Consider the following 11,263-nt stretch of genomic DNA (forward strand, 5'->3'; position numbering starts at 1 on the left):
TGACTAGAGTTTAAGTTCAAGTGGGAGCTTGTTGAGTTTTATGCCCTAAAACTCGTAGATAGTAAATGTAAATAATTGACCATCATCAATAAAGAGTTGTCGATGTTATTTCAATAAATTATATTCATTATGGTATATTCTATTTTGTCTATCCCTAAACCCAATAAACTAACATTCATGGCTATCTTATAAGTCTTAAATAGTATATGGAGACATACAGGGATCAATGTTCAAGATAAAACCTAAAGGGTCTATAGAATAGGGATAAGGTTGGGTACCTTATCTTAATGACACTATAGATACAACCCACTTTGTATTTGATACAAATGCAGCCAACACGTTCGTGTAGGTGACATGCAAGTGGGAGGATCTTATTCAATGAATTTGCATAAGACCGTACTGTGAAATAGTAACCACTACATGTAACACCATTAACTAGTTAGGTTTCTATTTCAATAGGATGACCTAGGCAACATAGATTTAGTCTTGAGTGTATTATGAACTCCTGTTCACGAGGGATTGTCCTTTGATTTGTATGGGTGAGAATGGCCAGTTCACCGACTCAATAAGCCTACCATTTTGGAGACAAGACCGAGTGGGAGCTGGAAACATAATAATACAAGATAGAATTTACTCCTCCCTTACTTTAGGGTAAGTAGATAAGTGTTCCCTTAAGTGGTGTCTTCGGGACTTAAACAAAGGACCCTACCCTCTCACTGGCCCGAGAGGGGTTTCAATTTAATGGTTGGACCATAAGTAGGTGTTCATTAGAGGAGCACTGGTACTTAAAAATACATAGGTAACCCAAGAGTCATACGGTAATTTGACCCAATTGGTGTTACAAACACTTATAAAGGACTAACTTGCTATTATTGGTCTATATTTGTGGACATAAAGTATATCTACAGGGAGACGAGTGCAGTTGTGAGTCTTTAGCAGGATATACCCATAGTTAATGAATAATGATTAATTTGGTTAATGAGTTTAGCCAATTAATCTCATATCGTTGGAGCTTTTGATCTGTAGGTCCACTAGGTCTCCGTATTAGCTCACTAAAAGATATTAATAAGGAATGATTTGAATTGTTCAAATCAATTGAGGAAATTGTATATTTATGTTATTAATATATAATTAATTATAGATATGATCTATAATTCAAATTATGTAAGAGAGATATATTTGAATGGGATTCAAATATTAGATTTATATGAATTGGATACCTAAAGAAATGTATACATATAAATATGTGATATTTATATATTAATTAACTTAATATTAAATAAGATTTAATATAGTTACCTAATTGATTAATTAATTGATTAAGAAATGATAAAGAGGTGAAAGGATATAAACATATAATGTTTATATATATTAATTAATTAACTGTATATATTAAATTAGATTTAATATGTAGTTATTTAATTAATTGACATCAAGGTTAAAAATGGAATTACATGGAGAAAAGGTAAACCTGTTAAGGTTGATGCCCTAAATTTCGTAGGGTCCTATAGTTTGTAAACACTTATTTGAACAAACATTTTCTGTGATTTATAATATATGATATTTTAATCACATTGTCTATGAAATATATGATATTTTCGTTGCATTAACCAAAAACCAAGAAACTAAGATTCATGGTTATCGTTGTAACTTAAACATGTATGTGGAGACATACAAGTGAATCGTGCTTTAAGTGATAACCTAAATGGTCTGTAGTATATGGATAAGGCTGGGTACCTTATCCTGGTGACACTACGACTATGACCCACATTGTAGGTGTTACAAATGTTGTAAAGAGCTACAATGGATTTGATCCTAATCATTCATGTATTAGACTTGCGGGCGTGGATATTCTATACAAAGGAGTTTGTATAAAACTGGACCACGAAATGTTTAGTCTCGTTATATAACGTCGTTCATAATTGAGACTTTCATTTCACTAGGATGACCATAGATAACATGACCTTAATCCTTAGTGAGTTGTGAACTCTTGCATATACGAGCGGTCCTTTGATTTGTATGGGTGAGAGTGGCCAGATCGCCGACTCAACAAGCCTACCATTTTAGGGATTCGTCTAATTGAGTATTTTGGAACTCAACTACACAAGATGGAATTCACTCCTTCCCCGATACAAGGGTAAGTAGATAAATTCTTCCCTGAAGGACTGATTCCAGGGCTTGACAATGTGGTGCCATACTTTCTCTTGGTCTGAGAAGGATTTACTCATAGTGGGACTATGATCTATTGTTCTTTAGAGGAATCAGTGATATTTAAAGAGTTAGATGCAACTACAGGGTCAAAAACGTAATTTGGCCCAACTGTACTTACGAGCAATTTGTGAAAGGTCATCTACTGTTGATTGGTTATATCCAATGGACACAGAAATATATCTGTAATGCGAAGAGTACAGCTGTCGGTCTTTAGTGGAATGCCCGACAGTTAACGGATGGTGGATAATGTAATTAAAGAGTTTAATTAATTATCCACATACCCTTAATTTAATTATATCGTATATAATTAATTTTCCTCTTATTAATTTGAACAATTCAAATTAACCCAAAAATTAATTCTCAATTAAATTCTTTTGAGCTACCAAGGGGACCTTATGGACCTATAGCTTTCAAGTTTCAACGGATGGTGGATAATGTAATTAAAGAGTTTAATTAATTATCCACATACCGTTGAAACTTCAAAGCTATAGGTCCATAAGGTCCCCTTGGTAGCTCAAAAGAATTTAGTTGAGAATCAATTTTTGGGTTAATTTGAATTGTTCAAATTAATAAGAGGAAAATTAATTATATACGATATAATTAAATTATCCAATTATATATGATATAATTGATATGTATATGATGCATTATAGTTTAATTAGAGGAATAAATATTTGAATATGACTCACATATATTTTTTATGAATGAGATTCATAGTTGTTAAATTTAATATAAATATGATTTACATTAAATGCCATAAAATAAAGAAAAGAACTATAGTTTATAATGTATGTGATATAATATTAAAACTATAGATTATAAACATAATATGATAACTTGATTATCATATTTATTTATAATCTAATAATTAATTGATAATTAATTTTTTTTCTCTAACCACCCATTAGTGGGGAGTTATTTGTTTTATGGAAAAGTGGAATAAATGATCTGTTTCTTTCACAGAAGAAAGAGGTTACACGTAGAGTGGAGAGACTACACGATTGAATGAGAGTTTTTTGACAGAATAGGGTTCTGTACTTTCTCTCTTCTTCTTCTTCTTCCTTCTTCTTCTCATTCCTCCAAGTAAAAACCTATATTTTCCCTCTAACCAAAATCACCAGAGCCTACCAATCCTAGATTTCTCACCCTGAGAATATATAGGAAACATTGTGGTAGTGTCCGACATTCGTTCGAGGTTCGTGATCGTTCGAGGGATCATATGTGAAGAAAGATTCATCAAAGATAAGTAGGGTTTCAAATCCTAAATTTTATTATTTGTTTTTGAGTTTTATGAAGTGCATGCTGTATTTGATTTTATGCATAATTTTCTCTATATGTTGCCGTAAAAATTATTTTTTCAAAATCGAATTGGGAAATTAGGATGCAATCCACTTCCGTTCCTACTTCGATCCTCTTCATTGGGATTCCTTCATTACCATGCTTTCATCCTATATATTTCATTTTTTTAGTTTGTTTACTTTCTATGTACTTTTCTTAGTGTATGACCGCTCGCCCCTTTCTATATGCAAGCGTGGCAGATGTCGTTTTGTTCAAAATGCACTATGTGGGGGTATGACTAGTTATTCTATCTTCAGATCCGAGAGTTGTATGCTATAAAGTGTTGTTGACCCTTTTATTGCTTTCTAGCTATATGACTAATCTTTATTGCTCAATCATGCTTTCAAACGTTTGCAAAAATCTTTTTCTCTAAACCCGCTTTCTAAAAAATATTCTCAAGAACGGGAGTGGAAGTTGTGAGAAACGGCAATTGTGCCATTAGCTATTCAAATTTGGATTGGATAACTTGTTCGAGGGTGAGAACATGGTCGAACAAGCACTTTGAGACCCTTATAAGGGTGCAATTGTGATAGTTGGTATCAGAGCCAAGTCCACTCATGAAGTTGAGAAGTCGTGATCATGTCTGCTACGAAACAGCAAGTCCCATATTAACTGGTTGATCAAGATTAAAGAGAAAATGCTCTATCTAATTGAAGTCCCTGATCAGGTTTGATTCCTAGAAACTTGGTTACAAGAAGTCTCTGACAAGGCCGATGAAATCGACATCGTGGTTGGCCACTTGGATGGGATACCCATTAAGGAATTGTTAACAAGGGTTGAGACTAAGGTCGCTTTAGTCTCTTGTCCTAATATGCTTTCTCCCTATGGTGGATGCATTAGAGCGGGACTCTAGGGCCTAAAATGAGGGGTTACACTTACACGAAATTGTTAAAGGTTAACATATTCTAGACCGAAAAATGGTGACTGTTAGAGTCAGCTACAAAAGTTGTTTCTGTCTAATGGTTGAGAATGTCTCATCCCAGTGAAGAAGCACTTGATCAACCCACTGGTGATTTTGTCCTACCTCACTGGGGCATCATTGTAAAATAGATGTCATTTCACTTCGGGTACATTAGAACTATTTTGCTAAAACTTAAAATTGGTATTAAAAGTGGTAGTGCAAATAGACTTATTTAGTTTGTTTTGTTTTTCAACAACTTTCAAAATGGCAACTGTCACTTTAGCTCTATTATCTACCGACAAACTGACTGGCGAAAACTATGCTATTTGGAAAAACACGATTAATACAATATTAATCATCGATGACCTCAGGTTCATCCTTACGGATGAGTGTCCTCCTATTCCAACTCAGGCCGCTGCTCGAAATGTTCAAGAGGCATATAAGAAATGGACACGGGCGAATGAGAAGGCCCGAGCTTACATCTTGGCTAGTTTGAACAATGTGTTGGCCAAAAAGCATGAGCCTATGGTCTCTACGGATGAGATCATGGAGTCCCTGAAGGGGATGTTCGGACAACCGTCCCGGCAGCTCAAGCACGAAGCTCTTAAGTGCATCTTCAACTCCAAAATGGAGGAGGATACATCTGTTCGAGAATACGTTCTGAACATGTGGTCCACTTTAATGTTGTGGAGATGAATCGGACCCACATCGATGAGGGCAGCCAGGTTAGCATAATTCTGCAAACGTTGCCAGAAAGCTTCCTACACTTTATCAACAATGTTGTGCTGAACAAAGTTGATTATACCCTTACAACTCTCCTCCACGAGTTGCAAACATTCCAATCCTTTTTGAAAAGCAAGGAGAAGAAGTTGGTGAGGTAAATGCTGCTCCATCATCTAAGAAGTTCCATCAATGTTCGACCTCAGGAACTAAGTTTATACCTTCTACTTCCAACACTAATAAGTGGAAGAAGAAGAAGGGTGGTAAGGGAAAAGGGAAGGCACCGACTAACCCATAACTTGCCGTACAGTGGGGTAGATGACCAGCGCTGGTTGAGAAAGAAAAATGGTTCCATTGCAACCAGGATGGGCACTAGAAGTGGAAGTGTCCACGCTGGTTAAAGGAAAGGCAAAGGCTATGACCAAGTCCAAACAAGGTAAATGTGATTTACTGATTTTGGAAACTTGTTTAGTGGAGAATGATGATTCTACCTGGATTATAGACTCTGGGGCCACTAATCATCTTTGTTCTTCTTTTCAGGGGATTAGATCCTGGCGGCAGCTTGAGGCTAGTGAGATGACAATGCGAGTAGGCACTGGGCACTTCATCTCAGCTGTGGCAGTGGGAGACCTCCAGTTGACTTTACAGAATAGATTTATCATTTTACATGATGTATATGTTGTTCTCGAGTTAATATACTCTCAACTTTTAGGTGAATAAAGTGTTTATTCTGAAATATGGTGTTGAGATTTGTTCCGCAAAACTGAAAAATAATTTGTATGTGCTAAGGTCGTTAGCAATAAATTCCCTCCATAACATAGAGATGTTTAAAACTATCTAAACTCAAAATAAATGACTTAAGGTTTCTCCTAAGGAAAATGATTAACTTCAGCACCTTCGATTAGGGAACATCAATCTCAATAGGATTGAGAGGTTGGTAAAAAATGTACTTCTAAGCAAGTTAGAGGAAAATTCTTTACCTATGTATGAGTCATGCCTTGAAGGCAAGATGACTAAAAGTCTTTTTACTGGAAAAGGTTATCGAGCCAAAGAGCCTATAGAGTTAGTGCATTCAAACCTTTGTGGTCCAATGAATGTGCGATCCGAAGGGGCTACAAGTATTTCATCCCTTTTACTGATGATTATTCGAGGTATGGGTATGTTTATTTGATGCAACATAAGTCAGAATCCTTTGAAAAGTTCAAAGAGTTCAAGGCTGAAGTTGAAAATGTATTAAATAAATGGATTAAAACACTTCGATCAGATTGGGGTGGAGAGTTTTTGGATTATGAGTTCCAGAACGATATGATAGAACATGGAATCGTCTCCCAACTCTCAACCCTTGGTACACCTCAGTAGAATGGTGTATCGAAGAGGAGAAATAAAACCCTGTTGGACATGGTTCAGTTGATGATAAGTTACGCTTCCTTACTAGACTCATTTTGAAGTTTTGTACAAGAGACTGCAACTTATATCCTCAACTGTATTCCCTTCAAGAGTGTTTCCAAAACACGTTTGGAGTTGGGGAACAGGCGTAAAGCTAGTTTGCGTCACTTTCGCATCTGGGGTTGCCCAGCACATGTGCTTGGGGCTAATCCTAAGAAACTGGAACTACGTTCGAGGTTGTGCCGTTTGTAGGCTACCCCAAAGGGACACGAGAGGGTAACTTTTATGATCCTAAAGAAAACAAAGTGTTTGTGTCGACAAACGCCACCTTCCTTGAGGAGGATCATATACGGGAGCATAGTCCACGTAGTAAAATCGTCTTGCGTGAACTTACCAACGAAACTACTGTAACTTAAGAGTTGTTGAAGGGCCTGCTACATCAACAAGAGTTGTTGATGGGAGTTCATCTAGTCGGTCAAATCCATCTCAAGAGTTGAGGGAACCTCGACGTAGTGGGAGGGTTGCGAACCCACCTATTCGCTATATGGGTTTCACTAAAATCTTAACTATGGTAGCCGATGGCGAAGTTGAGGATTCGTTGTCTTACAAAAAGGCAATGGAGGATGTTTACCGGGATGAATAGGTCAAAGCCATGGATCTCAAGATGGAGTCTATGTACTTCAACTTAGTATGGGATCTTGTACATCAACCTGATGGGGTTAAACTTATAGGTTGTAAATGGATCTACAAGAGGAAACGGGGTGCTGATGGGAAGCTTTAAACCTTCAAGCTAGACTTGTGGTAAAGGGTTATACTCAGATGGAAGGAGTTGACTATGAGGAGACTTTCTCTCCTGTTGCCATGCTTAAGTCTATCCGCATCCTTCTATCCATTGCTCATATTATGAATATGAGATATGGCAGATGGATTTCAAGACTGCCTTTCTAAATGGTAATCTTGAGGAGACCATTTATACGGTGCAACCCGGGGGATTCATAGCCCAAGGTCAAGAGCAAAAGGTTTGCAAGCTGAATCGGTCCGTTTATGAGCTGAAACAGGCGTCTCGATCTTGGAACATAAGGTTTGATACTGTGATCAAATCTTATGGCTTTGACCAAAATGTTGATGAGTCTTGTGTCTACAAAAAAATCATCAACAATTAAGTAGTTTTCCTAGTGTTATATGTAGATGATATCCTATTCATTGGGAATGATATAGGTATACTGACTTCAGTTAAGTTTTGGCTAGAGACCCAATTCCAAATGAAAGATTTAGGAGAGGCTCAGTTTGTTCTTTGTATTCAAATATTTCGAGATAGAAATAACAAAGTGCTAGCGCTATCTCATGCATCGTAATTGATAAGATGTTGATCAAGTACTCGATACAAAACTCCAAAAGGGGCCTACTGCCTTTTCGGCATAGAGAAATTGTCTAAGGAACAATGCCCTAAGACACCTCAAGAGGTTCAAGAAATGATACGGGTACTCTATACATCTACCATTGGCAATTTGATGTACGCGATGTTATATACTAGACCTGACATCTGCTATGTTGTGAGGATAGTCAATAGATATCAGTCTAATCTAGGACAAGGTCACTGGACTACCATCAAGAACATCCTCAAGTATCTTAGGAGAACGAGGGACTACATGCACTTGTATGGATCTAAGGATTTGATCCTTACTGGATACACAGACTTTGATTTTCAAACTGATAACGATTCTCGAAAATCCACTTCAAGATCAGTGTTCACTCTTAATTGAAGGGTTGTAGTATGGCGAAGCATTAAGTAGGGGTGCATCGCTGACTCCACGATAGAGGTCGTGTATATAACGGCTTGTGAAGCTGCTAAGGAGGAAATTTGGCTTAGGAATTTCTTGAATGATCTGGAAGTTATTCCAGACATGTCGAGGCCCATCACTCTTTATTGTGATAATAGTGGTTCTGTGGTGAATTCTAGGGAGCCTAGGAGTCACAAGTTTGACAAGCATATAGAGCAAAAATACCATCTCATTCACGAGATTATGCATTGAGGGAATGTGATAGTCATGAAGGTAGCTTCAGAGCACAACGCTGCTGACTCGTTTACAAAAGCTGTCACGACTACAGTTTTTAAAGTTACCTACAGAGCATGACTCTACAGGATCGTCCACAACTGGACAAGGGCAAGTGGGAGATTTTGTACTGGGCATTTGTGCCCTAGTTTATTGTTTTGTACTTGTATTTATCTTGCACACCTACTCGCTTTAGGACAAGTGGGAGGTTGTTGGGGTTAATGCCCTAAATCTTGTAGGGTCTTGTAGTTTGTAAACATGTGTATGAAAAAATATTTTTGATGTAATAATATGAGATATTTTTTCACTATTGTCTATGAAATATAAGATATTTGAGTTTCATTAACCACAAACGCATAAACTAAGATCCCTTGTTATCGTTGTAACTTAAGCATATATGTGGAGACATATAAGTAGATCGTGCCTTAAATGATAACCTAAATAGTCTGTAGTATATGGATAAATTAGGGAAACCTTATCCTCGTGACACTACGGATACAACCCGCTTTATAGATGTTACAAGTGTTGTAAAGTGCTACAGATAGTCTGATCCTAATCATTCATGTGGAGACATGCGAGTGAGGGTATCCTATACAAAGGAGTTTGTATAAGACCGGACCATAAAATGTTTAGTCTCATTGTTTAACGTCGTTCATGACAGAGACTTTTATTTCACTAGGATCACCGTAGGTAACATGACCTTAACCCTGAGTGAGTTGGAAACTTCCGCTTATGAGGGTGATTCTTTGATTTGCATGGGTGCGAGTGGCTTGATCGTTGACTCAAACCTACCATTTTGGGTATTCGTCTGATTGGGGAGCTGGGAACTCAGCTACACAAGATGGAATTCACTCCTTCTCCGAAACAGGGGTAAGTAGATAAATTGCTCCCTTAAGGACTGATTCAGGGGCTTGAACAATGTGGTGCCATACACCTTCTCATGGCCCAAGAAGTTCACTCATAGTAGGACTATGATGTATTGTTCATTAGAGGAATCAGCGGTACATAAGGAGTTAGATGTAACTACAAGGGCAAAATAGTAAATTCGTCCAGCTATACTTACGAGCGATCTGTGAAGGGTTATCGTACTGTTGATTTGTTATATCCAATGGACACAGAAATATATTTGTGATGCGAAGAGTTCAGCTATCGATCTTTAGTAAAGTGCCTAGCAGTTAACGGATGGTGGATATTGTTCAAGCTATAGGTCATAAGGTCCCCTTGGTAGCTAAATGGATTCAAGTTGAGAATCAGTTTTTGGGTTAGTTTGAAGTGTTCAAATTAACAAGAGGGAATCTGATTATATATGATATAATTAAATTAGTTTAATTATATGTGATATAATTGATTTGATGTATTAGATACATTAATTGGAGAAATTCTAATAAATATTATTTATATTAAATAAAAGAGAAAAGAACTATGGTTTATATATTATATATGATGTGATATTCAAACTATAGGTCATAAATATAATATGATTGTTGGCTTTTTGGTCCTTAATCTCAAATTAATTAATTTTAATTAATTAATTAATCGATGTTTTGATGATAACAAACTCAATTTTTAATCACTAAAAATTTTAGTGTTTTAATATGTCCATAGCGTAGAGCTCGGAATAACAACACCTCTTGAATTACTCAAATTGGAGCTAAAACGAAGACGATATGACCGAAAGAAGTCTATAGAAAAAATATCGTGGTGGATGACGTGGCATAACCAGACCATTTGCATGTAGACATGTGGCAGCATATTGGTTGAATGGTGGATCATTTAGAGATTAACATATGATGAACTTTTGATTTTTGGATTTATTTAAAATAAAAAAATTGAAATTTAAAAGAAATTTAAAAGAAAATAAGTTTAATATTATTTTATATTTGTGTCTAATGGCTTGTTTTTTACACATGGTATGTTTTTTATTTTTAGATTGACTTTAAAAAGAAAATGAATTAAAAGGAAAATAAGTTTAATATTATTTTATATTTGTGTCTAACGACAAGTTTTTTACACATGGTATGTTTTTTATTTTTGGATTGACTTTAAAAAGAATGAATTTAAAAAGAAAATAAATTAAAAGGAAAATGAATTTAATATTATTTTATGTTTATGTCTAACGGCTAGTTTTTGACACATGGTATGTTTTTTTATTTTTTGGATTAATTTTAAAAAGAAAATTAATTTCAAAAGAAAAGGAATTTAATATTATATTTTGTTTGTATCTAACGATTAGTTTAGTTTAAAATCTCCACCATTGATTTTTCTTTTCCAAAATCTAATAGTCCAAATTAATTGTGGTTTCTAAAAATTTTTCCATCTCTATATAAACCATCTTCCTCTCTAAATTTTAAACCAACAAATTTTACATTTCATAATCCTCCAAAACTCAAAAGTTCCATTGTTGCTCTCTCTAAGTTCCCAAATTTTTTTTCTTTTCATCTTATTCTGTTATTGTATTGTGAGGATAAACTTGTTGAGTACTTAAACTTGTAAATCCACTCTAGTGAGAGTTGTATTGTGTTCTTCAAAAATTCAAACATTTGTAACGGTTTGATCCTAAACCGTGGAAATGATCGGATTTGCTCTTGAACCCATAAAAGGAGCGGTGGTGTAACGGTTGGGCTCTAATCCGTGGAAAGAGTCGAAAAGATTT

Source organism: Benincasa hispida, chromosome 2 (assembly GCF_027475165.1).
Source record: "Benincasa hispida cultivar pf3 chromosome 2, pf3_genome.v1.1, whole genome shotgun sequence".
NCBI classification, from domain to species: Eukaryota; Viridiplantae; Streptophyta; class Magnoliopsida; order Cucurbitales; family Cucurbitaceae; genus Benincasa; species Benincasa hispida.